Consider the following 13,349-nt stretch of genomic DNA (forward strand, 5'->3'; position numbering starts at 1 on the left):
AGTTGAAGACAAGAAACATCTCAAATATCTACCAATAGGACGATGGACAAGCAAATTGTCATATCTTTATACCAAAATAAAATAAATAAGAATAAAATAAAAATAAAAAATAAAATAGAATAAGCTTCAGATGCAATGTAGCAATGCGCATGAACCTCAGATGCATTAACTGAAAAATGCCAGACACACAAAAAGGACATATTGATTGATCACATCTGTATGAAGTTCAAGAAAAGGCAAAAATAATCTCTTTTGATAAAATCATGGTTGCCAGGGAGGGTAGTGGAGAAACTTACTGGCAAAGAGCAAAGGTTACTTTCTGGGATAATGGAAATGTTTTATATCTTATATTGAGTGGTGATTACATGGCTACATACAACTGTCAAAATCCATTGAACCAAATCGTTAAGACCAGTGCATTGCATATAAATTATAACACAATAGAAAAAAAATCTTAGGAACATTGTACATGTTCTAATTATGGTTTCCTTTTCAGAATTTTTATTTAAATGTAGTCTTAGAATCCTCACCTTTATTTTGCAAAATTTTAAACATGCTTCTTAATATCTGTATCATTTTTGTAAATTACACCACACTATATACATATAATATGTAAAATGTTTCGGCAGATATGGCGCTAAGCCAACTAATGATAGAGCTTTTTGCCATATCAGATTCTGTTCAGAAACTAGAGGAATTGGTTTGATAGATTTCTCTTTCGTGAATTAGTTCAGATGGCAGCGGCGTGTTCTCTCCTTTATAAGCACTCAGGCAGATTACAGGGATATCTACAGGACAGTGAGTTTCTGCTCTTGGACACAGCAAGGCTTTGTGTGCTGACTCTTTCACACCCTCTCACCTGACCTCCCAGAACCCAGCACACCTATTTGTAAGGCAGTCGGTGAGGGTTAGGGATTTAATCTGTGGTAACTAGAGCTGAAGTTCTTGCTCACTAAGTGTATTTCACTGTATGGAAATGAGAGCCCTGACCTTGGCCTCATTAGCATTCTCTTCCAAACAGCTAAGTGAACCAGCCACTGACACATGCCAATAATAAGCTGAAAACATATTGGGTTGATGATGATATTAAGGTGCACATAAGGCCATCCTTTTCCCTTCAAGTCCTTGGTGATAGAAAGCAGATTCTCAAGCTCTCTAATACCCAGGGCCATAGTCCTATCATCACCACGGCCCTGCTTTTCACTTCTGTGCCCCAAAACAAATACACAAGTAGGAGGTGTGACTTTTACTCCACAAAGCTTTATGAGACATGTCACAATACTTCATTTTGTTCCAAAATCAAAATACATCTCAGTAGAAGCCTTCATCTTACTGAGCATCCCCAGGTTATACAAAAGCCCCTGGGAACTTACCTAGCTCACATCACTTGGACCAAGCCCTCTTGTTTTCAACCCATACCAATCATGTGTTCATTGTCTGAGCACTTCCAGTCCCTTCAGTTCAGAAAGCTGTGCTGATTCTGTGCAAGTTTGGCACAGAACTCTTTGCTAGAGCTGAAAGGCCCAGAGCCTAAAGTTCAGGCTCTCCAACTACACCACACAGCCATTCCCCTCCAAGCTCTTCCTCAGGATCCTTCAAGGAATCTGGATGTGGATCTCTGCTATGCAAAGAAGAACCTTTAGACATCCATTCTTTCTCAGTCTTAAAAAGTCTCTTCTATTCCCCCTTGTGATAGGGATTGAAAAGGAGAAAAAGGAGAAAGAAAAATTAGACAAAATATTTAAATTAAGATTTAAGATTAGGAGACATAAACTTATGTACATCTCCTAACCATATCACCTGTTTTGGTATACCAATCCATACAGCTGGTTTTGATTTGAAACTCTGTTGTAGATTAGCTGTGATAAATCAGACAAGTTACCTGATTACACAAAACCTCACTGTCTTCATCTGCACAATGGGCATGCACCTTAGATGTGTAAAATAGTGTATGGCCTTGCACCACTTACAGAATCTTCTTTCCATTATTAATTCATGTATCTTCTACATAATTCTTTTTTTTCTTCCATATAATTCTTAAAAGATGTGACCGTGTTGGGGTGCCTGAGTGGCTCTGACTTCAGCTTAGTCATGATGTCACAGTTCATGGGTTCAAGCCCCACATCAGGCTCACTGCTATCAATAGATCCTGCTTTGGATCCTCTGTCCCCCTCTCTCTGTGTCCCTTCCCCACTTGTGCTCACTGTCTTTCTATCTATCTCTCAAAAATAAATAAACATTAGAAACTTTTAAAATAATATGTGACAGTGTTTTATCATGAGCAAAGAATGATGTCCTTTTTAAATGAAGACCCCAATAATCCTATCTTAATATATTTTTGAAAGTTTCTTCCATGTCTGCTCCCAGCCACCATATTATATGCCCACATTTTATTAATTGTGAAGAACTTTACTCAAATTATGCTTCCATTATCTCCCAGGCCGAATATTCTGGATCATACTGGGACATTCTCTCCAAAGTGAAATATGTACCATCTATAACCAAAAACAGTTTTCACTATCTGGTTGGCCTCTGTATTTTGGAAGCAACACATAACATATTCTAAGCATGCTTCTCTGACCAGTTCAGTGTTTAACCCTTATGCAGCCAGAGTTGAGCACTGACAAAGTAAAAGAACTCTCAACTAGTCCAGTGTGTAGACTGTAGACTAATCCAGTGCAAGCTATGCTGCTACATGGGACTTAGGACTCAGAAGATCCAGTAGCTGGGTGTTTCTATGGTAAATAGGGATGCAGTATGGAGCCCATGACAAACCCCCAAAATGAAGACCAGGGTACATACCCTGAGGCTTTGAAGTAAAGTGGTGCCCACTTTTACAGATAACTATTCTCATTTTGAAAAACTGTTCCTGACTTTCTAATTGGACATTGTAGAGAACAAAACTCTGGCCTTGTGACTTGAGCTGCCCATGACTGACTTGGTACTGCCTGATTCATTAGGCCACATGATTTGGCATGCACAGCAACCCTCCATCACCAAGTAGAAATGACATGTGTAATATAGACCCAAGCATCTCAAAGGAACAAGAAAGCCACATGTGCTGATGGCTCAGGCTTCTAGCACACCCTTCTACTGTTTATCTATCGTCCCTTCATCCAATGTTAGAATTTTATGGAGATGTCCCATATGACGGAGAAATGGTCTGGATTACAGATGTTTTTACCTCAATATAGCAGCATATGAAGAATAGAGCTTTATAGCCATCATAAGGAATATGCGAGAAAAAACAAACAAACAAAAAATACTCAGGGAGAAAAATCTCTCAGTGGGTAGAACTTAAAGCAATATATCTTAATGTCTACTTTGACTGGACTGAGTGATGGTGCAAAATATGGATGAGCCTACATTGCTTCATGGGTAATAAATAATGGTTTAGCTAGATCATCAGGGACTTGGAAAGAAAGGATCAGAAGATTGTCTGCAAAGCAGTATGTAGGTGGACCTCTCGAAGTGGCATAAAGAATGAAGATATTTATGTGAATTTTAATTATGTGACTGTCCACAAAGGTATCTGCTGCAGACAAAGTTCTCAATAATCTGGTAGAAAACAGAATCTATCTGTCAGTTTCTTTCTCCAAACACTCAGGTTGTTGGTCAATAGGTTCATGTACATAAAACATGGCAGCAGGAATGGAGGCCGCATTTGGGCCCAACAACATGGACTTCCCGTTACCAGTTGTGATCTGGTAACCACCACTACTAAGTGCTCAAGCTGATAATAGCAGAAGTCAGTTCTGGCTCTAATTATGGCACCACTTGTGGGGGAAGGGGGACAATTCAGCCACCCACTACACAATGGTCTTCACTGGCATAGGCACTTGTTCCAAATACTGATTTGTCTTCTCTGCTTGCAATACTTTTGTGAACACAGTATCTCTGTTCTTATGGATTGCCTTTTCTACCTTCATGATATCACATACAAATTGCTTCAAACTCAGCAACTCATTTCATAGCCAAAAAAAAAAAAATGTAGAGCAATGGGTTCACACCCATGGAAGTCACTGGCCTTACCACTAACACTGAGAAGCAGCTGGCTTAAGAGAAAGATGACATGGCCTCCTAATGATTCAGCTATGGCTCTAGTTGAGGGAGCATCCTCTGAAGTGGCATCCCTCTTCTACAGGATGTAGTATATGCTTTAAGCCAATGACCAATATATGGTATTTTTCTCCCACAATTATAATCTATGAATCTGGAAATAAAGAAGTAAAAATCACCACAGTTCCTCTGTTATCCCTAATAATTCACTTACAAAATTTTTGCTTCCTATTCCCACAAGTGTGTGTAATGAACACTTGTTAGAGAGCTTAGTTCCAAAAGGAAGAAGGACAAGTTGAATTGGCAATTAGGAGAGCTACCTGGCAGTTTGGGTTCCTCCATATCACTGAACCAATAGATAAAGGAAGGAGTCACTATACATGGTTGGAGAGATACTGACCTCTCTTGCTTCCTGCACAATGCTGGCAGGGAAGACGAGGTTTAGACTTGAGAGGATTCTTTAAGGTATCTCTTAGTAATTTATTATGTCCAAAAAAGATAGGAGGTGCTAGGGGCAAGGGAGTGTGGAGAGACTAGAAGAAAGAAGAGATTTGTTTCTTCCTCCAGCAACTGTCAGCATCTCTCAGCACAGATCTCAGGACAGATGGCAAAGACCAGAGCATCTGTGGGCACCCATGACATCCACAGAGAACCCCCTCAGGGGCCTGGATGCCAGCCATGAGATGTCCTCTCAGAAGTCCCCGCAGCCCCAGCATTAGTCAGGAGATGCCCCCTTAGAGGCCTGAGCCAGCTGAGAGATGCCCTCAGCAGTCTGAGCTGCTGGGTGCAGCTAAGTGGTGACTCCTTCCCACACTCCACTCTGAGGTGGCAGCTCCTCAGCTCAGCTCCCTGGTTCTGGTATCTCTGCCTATTCCTTTTTGTTCTCTCATCTAAAGGGTGATGGCTCTTTCCAACTTAATAATTTCCAGATTAGCTCACCATCCTGGCTTTTTATTTTTTTCCCCTTCCTTCCAGGCTATTAATTCCTTGTATTGAATCCCCTCTGTTTAAAATACCTAGTGTGGTTTCTGTTTTCCTAACTGGACCTTTACAGACACTACCACATATTTTATAAGTTGCTTAATAAAGTACCTTAAAACACAGCCAAAATAAAAATATTCCATGTTTTTGAACATCTTTTACTAATCTGAGTTTTAAAGAATTTTAAATCTCCTCCAAAATCCAAGCTGTTTCTGTCCCTGGATAGTATGAAGCTTCAGTTTCCCTTGGGGTCACAGAACTATATGTCAGTCTACAGAGGCATTTTGCCCAGCTTCTAGTCTTCTTCCCCCAAACACAGAAACAGGATAGAGAGTCCCTCCTAGAGGCTGAGAGCAGAGATAAAACACATTATTTAGATGTCAATGTCAGGAAATTAAAAAAATGGCTTTTTACAAAAATTGCAGTCTCAGCATGTGCCCATTACACAGAATGTTTTCTACTTCTTGGTTCATGTGCGATAAAAACATAGTGATCCACTTCCTGTCTTTAGGCGGAGGGGTCATGTGGGTCAATCTTTAGGCTGACGTGAACTTCCTAGTTCTATCAAATGTCATAACGAGAACGAAGACTTAATGTGTGCCAGTGGGGACATTTTTAAAAGGACTGGCTCCTAGGAAAACAATCTCTGGGAACATGACATTTACAGGTTACCTAAACATTTTGTACAAGTGAGGTAGTTTCAATATAAGACAGTGAGCAGAACAACAATGTGTTCCTCCTTTGCTTTCCATTTTATTTCTGTGACCCACCCCCTGCAATCAGTGTCTGTATATAGGACATGTAGTAAGTTTCCATTTGGGATTCTTTGTAAGCTGAGGTGAAAGAGGGTCTCTAGAATAAAGTGAGGGCTACCACTACCACAAGGCATTGAAATTCTTATAATAATCAAGGGGTGACCTTTCTAGAAATATGCTTTTCTTTTTTTATTATTAAATTTTTTTTTAGTTTCTACCTATTTTTTTTGAGGAAGAGTGTGTGTGTGTGTGTGTGTGTGTGTGTGTGTGAGCAGCATAGGAGCAGAGAGAGAGAGAGAGAGAGAGAGAGAGAGAGAGAGAGAGAGAAAGAAAGAAAGAAAGAAAGAAAGAAAGAAAGAAAGAAAGAAAGAAAGAAAGAGAAAGAGAGAGAGAGAGAGAGAGAGAGAGAGAGAGAGGAGAGAGAGAGAATCCCAAGCAGGCTCCACTCCGTCAACACAGAGCCTGAACTGTGAGATCATGACCTGAGCTGAAATCAAAAGTTGGATGCTTAACTGACTGAGCCACCCAGGTGCCCCTAGAAATATGGTTTTCTATCACTCATTCAGTTCATCTTACAGAGGCAGAGAAGACAACTTGCCATTGCACTGGGAGACCAGGACTTGGGTTTAGTGTCATCCTAGCTTCTACAGATGGGCAAAAAGCACATACACGATGATGCGTTCTTTCACCCAGCCATCATGGGTCTACTGTGAACCTCTTCCCACCCAATTCTTAGGTTAAAGAGGTTCTGAGCCTCATCTACTTTGAGTCATATCACTTGTCATACCAGCTTGAATAATTGTCAGGCTGTAGGAAAAAGAGAGGACAGGGGAAAAATTCAGCCATTTAAAAATATTTTTTTATAAGCAAACAAAAGGAGACAATGGTATCATTCTGAATGTGAATTACTGTTTATTATAAAAATAGTCATTTTGGTTGTTGCCCTACAGATGAGATAGAAGAGGAAACCACACGGGAATATGGAGAAAGGGTTCTATTGTTTCTTGAAGGGCTAGTCTTTCTAGAAGTGCTTCACCTAAATCTTCTTGATCCAGACCACAGGGACATAATACACTGACCCACTGAGAGTGGAAATTTATAACTGGAGAAAACTAAAAGAATCTTTGGACCCAATAGAAATATCACCTATTCCAGGGAGAATTAATTTCTCCTTCTCTGTACTCTGATGTTCACATTGGTTGTAATTATTTGCTTAGATCTGTCTCTTTGCTGGAAGGCAGGAAACATGTCTTACTCACCTTGCTGTCTGCCCAAATCAGCCAGTGGCCGGCACCGAAGGTTCAGTGAATGTTTGTAGTCATGATTGAGTAAAGGAGGCATGCTTGGAAAGCACGTCTAACATTAGCCTCAATAATGAAATGCCAGATATTCAGAATGAAATTGTTGACAGAGATTGGTTTAAAATATTCTTAAAGCACATTTCCCCAAGTGTCAGGATTTTAGCAATGAGGTAAGGAATGATAAAGGACATGGAGGCCCCAGATCAAGAACATGATGAAGGAAGGGGGAAAGCAGTGGGAACGGTTTCCTGCTGACCTGATATGTCCCATGTGCCCAAGACCTTACCTCCAGAAGCCATCTTTCACCTCCCTCCTTCGGAGCCTTAGAATGTCAACCTCAAAGATAATCTCAAGTATGATTCTTTGTGCACACACACACATATTTGCACATTTTTTTGTGTGTGCCAAATATAATGCCTTTGTGTCAAGGAGTCAGTCTTCTGGCAATGAAAAATATTTCTTAATGTAGCTACCAACAAAGAAAACAACAAAACAGAACAAAACTCCAAGAAGCAAACAGTTGGGGGAGGGGGGAAGGTGAGTAGTTGAAATCTTGAAGCAACACCGATTCAAAATGACTGACTCTTGTCTAGAAAAAAAGAAACACTCTTTAGGCCGGAGGCTGCTTTTCTGCACTATTCCCTTCAGTCTCGTGATACTAACTAGGCCTGGGACTCAAGGCCCCAGGGACCAGCAGGAGACTGCAGTGCTACCTGAATATTTGAGATCACCCCAGATCATGTTCCCTTGTCTCAGGGCAGGCTCTGCTTTAGCTGTGATCATACTCTTGCCAGCTTCTCCCTCAGGCATTAGAGCGCGTGCCTACCTCAGACAGGCGATTAGAGCCTTCTGAGACGGTAACCAGGCTGCCTGACATCAAAGCACCATCCTCTCTGGAGTCTCCATTCTTTCATCCTGCTGCCTGTACCTGTCAAAGATAAGGCACAGAAGAAATCAAGAGAACTGGCCCACTAATGAACAGCAGATTAAACAAACAAACAAACAGACAAAAAGCCTAAATAAGATGGCAGCCAATCAAATCTAGCACTGGATTGAAAAGATACACAAAAGATGAGAAACTGTAAAATGGATGCCCTATACTGCAACACCAGAAACCACTGATCAGTCCTGCCATCACTAAAAAAGTAGGACAAGAGTTTGTATGCCTCCTACTATGGTACAAGAATCAAGGATACAGCACCACCTCTGAAATAGTCTCGCCTTAAAATTTGAACTTTAGTCTAAACAAGCCTCCAGGTCTAACTCCAAGGGAAATGCAGGGGAGACTTGTCAAATATCTTACTGGAATTAAATCCCATAGCGTTGGGGCACCTGGGTGGCTCAGTCGGTTAAGCACCCAACTTTGGCTCAGGTCATGATATCATGATTCATGGGAGTCCTACATTGGGCTCTGTGCTGACAGCTCAGAGACTGGAGCCTGCTTAGGATTCTGTGTCTCCCTCTCTCTCTCTGTCCCTGCCCCACTCATGCTGTCTGTCTGTCTGTCTGTCTGTCTCTTTCTCTCTCTCAAAAATAAATAAACATTTTAAAAAAACAGTGTTCCCAGTGTTCCCAGTACACTAATGATCTCAGAATAAAAATCAGAGGCTTTATTGAAAACAGTGTTTATATTAAACATCTTGAACTGCCCTAAGATAATTAAGTTATAGCAATTGCATTTTTATATAATTTCTATTTTACAACTCTACATATATATGTCACAAAGTCTGAGAAAATACAAAAATGGAAGCAGCTTTTACATGGTAGGAGCTTCAGGAATGTATTCTTTTCAGTGTTTGTGGTGATGTTATAAAAAATAAGAAACTATGTAGTACATTTTAGAATAATTTGTATCCAAAGCAAATTAAATTGTTAAAATTTCAGTAAAAGGGGTGGCTCCAGTTTTCCATACACACAGGTAGTCACAAATGCAGTGCTTCATGATACTATTTTCATGAAAGAATGAGAGATAAACCCATAATTTTCTTAATCAAATATTAAACAAATTATTAGGAAATGGGATTAAGTTTTATTCTAATTGTACTCTGTACTCATACTTCTAATGTACCCTGTACCGATAGTTCTGAAGTACTAAAAAGGCAAAAAAAAAAAAAAATTTTTTTTTAAAGAAAAAAAAGAAACACTAAAAGGATCTGGATTCTACAAACAACCTTCTAAATTGCATGTTCTCTGAAATTCTGTCATTGAGCCTGACACTTCAGTTCCATTTGTAAATCAGATTGAGCTTCTCTCCTCGAGTAGATTTGGTTTATTTTCAGCCTAATTATTAAATTTGCATGGTAGATATAAATGTGCCTACAAAAGGGCATTCCCTAAGAAAAGTTAAAGTTTTATAATTAACCTTTAAAAATAAGCCCCAGAGATAGCTAGAGGCACAGTGCCCAGGCATTCACACTAGCACACCCAATTAGCACGAAGACCACTGTGACTTCAGAGGGAGCTTGGCCTAATGAAGGTCAGTGGGACTGCATGGTAAATGAAGTGCAGGAATATTATTCAGCATTTAGGATGATTGACCTTCCTCCTACACTCAGTTTCCTGCATCCTTGAAAATACAAAACTATCTTTAAAATGCTTATTTTCCAAGTGACCAGGGTAGACTCAATACAAGACGATCTTTGACTAGTGTGAACTGACAGTTGTATGATACTGTGTTCTACATTCTTCTAATAATAGAATGCAGGGGTTCGAGTTCTCATATAATCTAAATTAACATATCTAATTTCTGCATAAGCTGTTGCACTGCTGTTTTAGAAGAATAGGTTTTACCCAATGTTTTCTCATCTCTTTGACATAGGTCCCAAACCACTGACTGAAGAAATATATAATACTGAAAGTAAAATTTATAATACTGAAAGTTTCAACTTGAGCCAAGTTTTGAAATACCATAAGACCTACATTAATAATAGTATCGTTTATTCATTTAATTCCAGTTAATTCAAGAGCTACATGATATATCAAAGAGCCTAACAAACTGCCATTTTTTAAGTATTCTTACAAAATGTTTGATACATGTTACATTGGTATGCAAATATACAATTTTAGAAACTCAAAGAAAAGCACAACATTTAGCCTGTACTTCTGTGTTTTATTTTTTTCTGTAAGAAAAATCTAAAGTAGAGGGGGAGTTGCTACCCTAAATGATAGGATGTTCTTTCAGTTGTTTTAGGAACTTTTGGTTTCCTGCCAATCTAAAATTTATTAGAGGTGGAAAAAATGGACACAAACTACAGTGAATGGAACCCAGTGTTAATATCAATAAATTCTTTTAGAGTGGAATGATTATATCTATTACCAGGGTGTTCACATTTAATTTCTAGTCACAAAACTTGAGATAAATAGTCCTTTCCAATTGGGTACCAACCTTCCTAGAAGGATTTTTCCAGAATCTATGGTTGTATCCATGTTCCTTCTTTCCTGAGCTCCAGATCCATATTTCCACCTACCTGATCATTTCCATCTGAATTACCTAAATCTCATGTACAAACCTAGCACTCACTTTCCCAGCCCTACAGCTAACCACTTCTTCCCCTGAACTCCTGTAAACTCAGAAAACAGCATTGCCATCCACACAGTCATAAGGTCATGAGGGATAGAAATTTCCTCTGGTTACCCATGCTTATTTAATTAGACACCAAGTCCCATGACACATTCTTCACATTGCCAATGGCTTTGTCCTATTCAGGTTATCCTTTCCTCCCAAGAATAATATTTTAAAGGACTCTAAACAGACTTCTGTTTCTGGCTAACATGAAATAACAATAAATGAATTTATCCTCCCTCTGGAAACAACTACACAACTGAACAGATACATGAAACAATGGTTCACAAAACCCTAGTCATCAGGCAACAAAAGACAGTGATTCTTGAGAGATGGGAAACAAATAAGGTTAGCCCCATGATTGCCTTAGCTTTGTGCCTAGAAAAGGTTTCCAGGTTTGGCATAGGACAGGGAAAATCAAGCAGAGCCTGACTCTCTCCCTGAGTTGCAGACAGAAATGTGAGCGTGAGAAAGCCAAAGCATCTAGAATTCACAGGGCAGATTACCAGAGGGAAAAGAACTGGGCACCTATAGAGTGACCGTTGGTGGTTAGCTGAGGGCTAATCAATGCATTCAGGTGTGGAGACTACCTGAGGCCAGGTGGGAAAAAAAAATAAAACTGAAAATATTAAAAGGAACAAAACCCTAATCTCATGGGGAATGAAAAAATTGCCTATTCCTGTTAGCCAAACTAGAAAACCTTATGATTCAAGAGGGCTTCAGTTAGATTACTAAAAAAAGGTGAGCACCAGTAAAGGGGAGAAACTAGTCCTAGATGAAACATTGTTTTGGAACTGCTTAACAAAGGTTTAAAGCCAGACAGAAAAGGAGCTACTGTTGGGGCCTCTGGGTGGCTCAGTCAATTAAGTGTCAGACTTCAGCTCAGGTCATGATCTCGCAATTTGTGAGTTCAAGCCCTACATCGGGCTCTGTGCTGACAGCTCAGAGCCTGGAGACTGCTTCAGATTCTGTCTCCCACTCTTTCTGCCCCTCCCCTGCTTGCTCGCTCTCTCACTCTCTCTGCCTCAAAAATAAACACAAAAAAATTTTTTAAAAAAGAATATTTATAGGAATATAAAAATATCCAAGATAAAAATCACATGTCTGGCTCCCAACAAAAGTTTACAAGGCAAAAAGTGAAGAAGGAAAACGTGACCCATAATAACTAGGACAGTTGATCAAAATTGACCTGTAATTTACATAGCGATATGTACAGATGATATATTTAGTGAATAAGGATAATAAAACAGTTACTATGCCTGTATTCTATATGCACAAGAAGCTATAGGAAAGATTAAATGTGTTCACTAGAGACGGGGAATATACAGACTCCAGCTGAAGCTCTAGAGATAGAAACTGAAGTGTCTAAGATGAAGAATGTTCTAGATGGAGCTGATGGCAGATTACACACTGCAGAAGAACATATTGATGAATTTGAATACAAAACAAAAAACTGTCCAAAATAAAACAGAGGGAGATTTTTTTTTATTTGAAAAAATAAAAAGAGCTTCAGCGAGCTGTGGGGCACCTTCAAGAGGTCTAACATGCCTGCAACTGGAATTCCCAAAGGAAAGGAGAAGGGGCAGAAAATATCTGAAGTCATATTATAATAATGGGTATAATTTTTCCAAATTTGATGAAAACTATCTACCCACAGATCCAAAAACTGAAAAGACCCATGAATAGGACTACAATTTTTATACTCCAATCACTTAAAACCAGCGATAATTAGAAAATCTTAAAAACAGCCAGTGACAAAAGACACATTTCATGCAGAAAAACAAAATACATAGGAAAGCAGATTTCTTGTTGGAGACAATACAATCTAGAAGCTAAAGTACTGGAAGAAAAAAAATGCCAACTTAGAATACTTAAGCAGTGAAAATACCTTTCAAAAAAACGAAGACAAATAGAGACTTTTTCAAACTCAAAAAAAGAGGTTCAAAAATTCATTCTCAGCAGACTTGCACTACCACAAATGTTAAGAGAGGCATTGCAACAAGAAAGAAACTAATAGTATATGGAAATAAATGTCTGCACAAAGAAATGAAGAGCACCAGAAATGGAAACTATGAAGTATAAAGAAATTTTTGTCACATTTTAAAAGTATCTCTAAAAGATAACTGATCGCTTAAGGCAAAAACAATCGCACAGTGTACTCTGAGTCTAAATACATGGAGGTCTTACATGTCTGACACCAAAGCGGGGAGGCTGGGAAGGGAGAAGGGGGGTGCGCGCACTCTATGGGAAGCGGGATAACACCACCTGAAGGTAGGTGATGATAAGTTATGTGTACTACACTACCCATAAAGAAATCACTTAAATAACAACAGAGGAATACAGCCAACAAGCCAATAAAAGAGAGAAAATGAAGCCATAAAAAATCCTCAATGAATTCAAAGAAGGCAGCAAAAAGGGAACCAAAAAAGGATAACAGTGGGTTTCAAGTTTTGTTAATTTTTCTTCTCAGCAAACCCTCGTGTGTGTGTGTGTGTGTGTGTGTGTGTGTGTGTGTGTGTGTGTGTGTGTGTATAGTGAACCGTATGTCTATAGCTAAGCAGAATAGAATGAGCAGATACCAGTAAGCCCTCCCTGCGCATGCCCCGTGTGGCTCCTGAGGAAGAGCAGCCCCCGGACCCCTGTGTGTTGCGTGCTCCCGCCTTGGAAAGCCTCCTTCCCCAGACGGAGCCC

General features: G+C 39.5%; 1 long non-coding RNA gene across 1 annotated transcript in view; it reads right to left on the reverse strand.

Moving 5' to 3' along the window:
• Positions 1-1,326: 1,326 nt before the first annotated feature.
• The window catches only part of LOC115292740, a 56,292-nt gene continuing 44,269 nt past the window's right edge, over positions 1,327-13,349 (reverse strand). Inside the window, exons 3-4 of the long non-coding RNA XR_003909112.1 lie at positions 7,923-8,024; positions 1,327-1,686 (exon numbers count right to left, since the gene is read on the reverse strand). This is a non-coding gene — a long non-coding RNA (uncharacterized LOC115292740). The remainder of the gene's footprint in view (positions 1,687-7,922; positions 8,025-13,349) is intronic.

Source organism: Suricata suricatta, chromosome 5, assembly GCF_006229205.1.
Source record: "Suricata suricatta isolate VVHF042 chromosome 5, meerkat_22Aug2017_6uvM2_HiC, whole genome shotgun sequence".
Lineage (NCBI taxonomy): Eukaryota > Metazoa > Chordata > Mammalia > Carnivora > Herpestidae > Suricata > Suricata suricatta.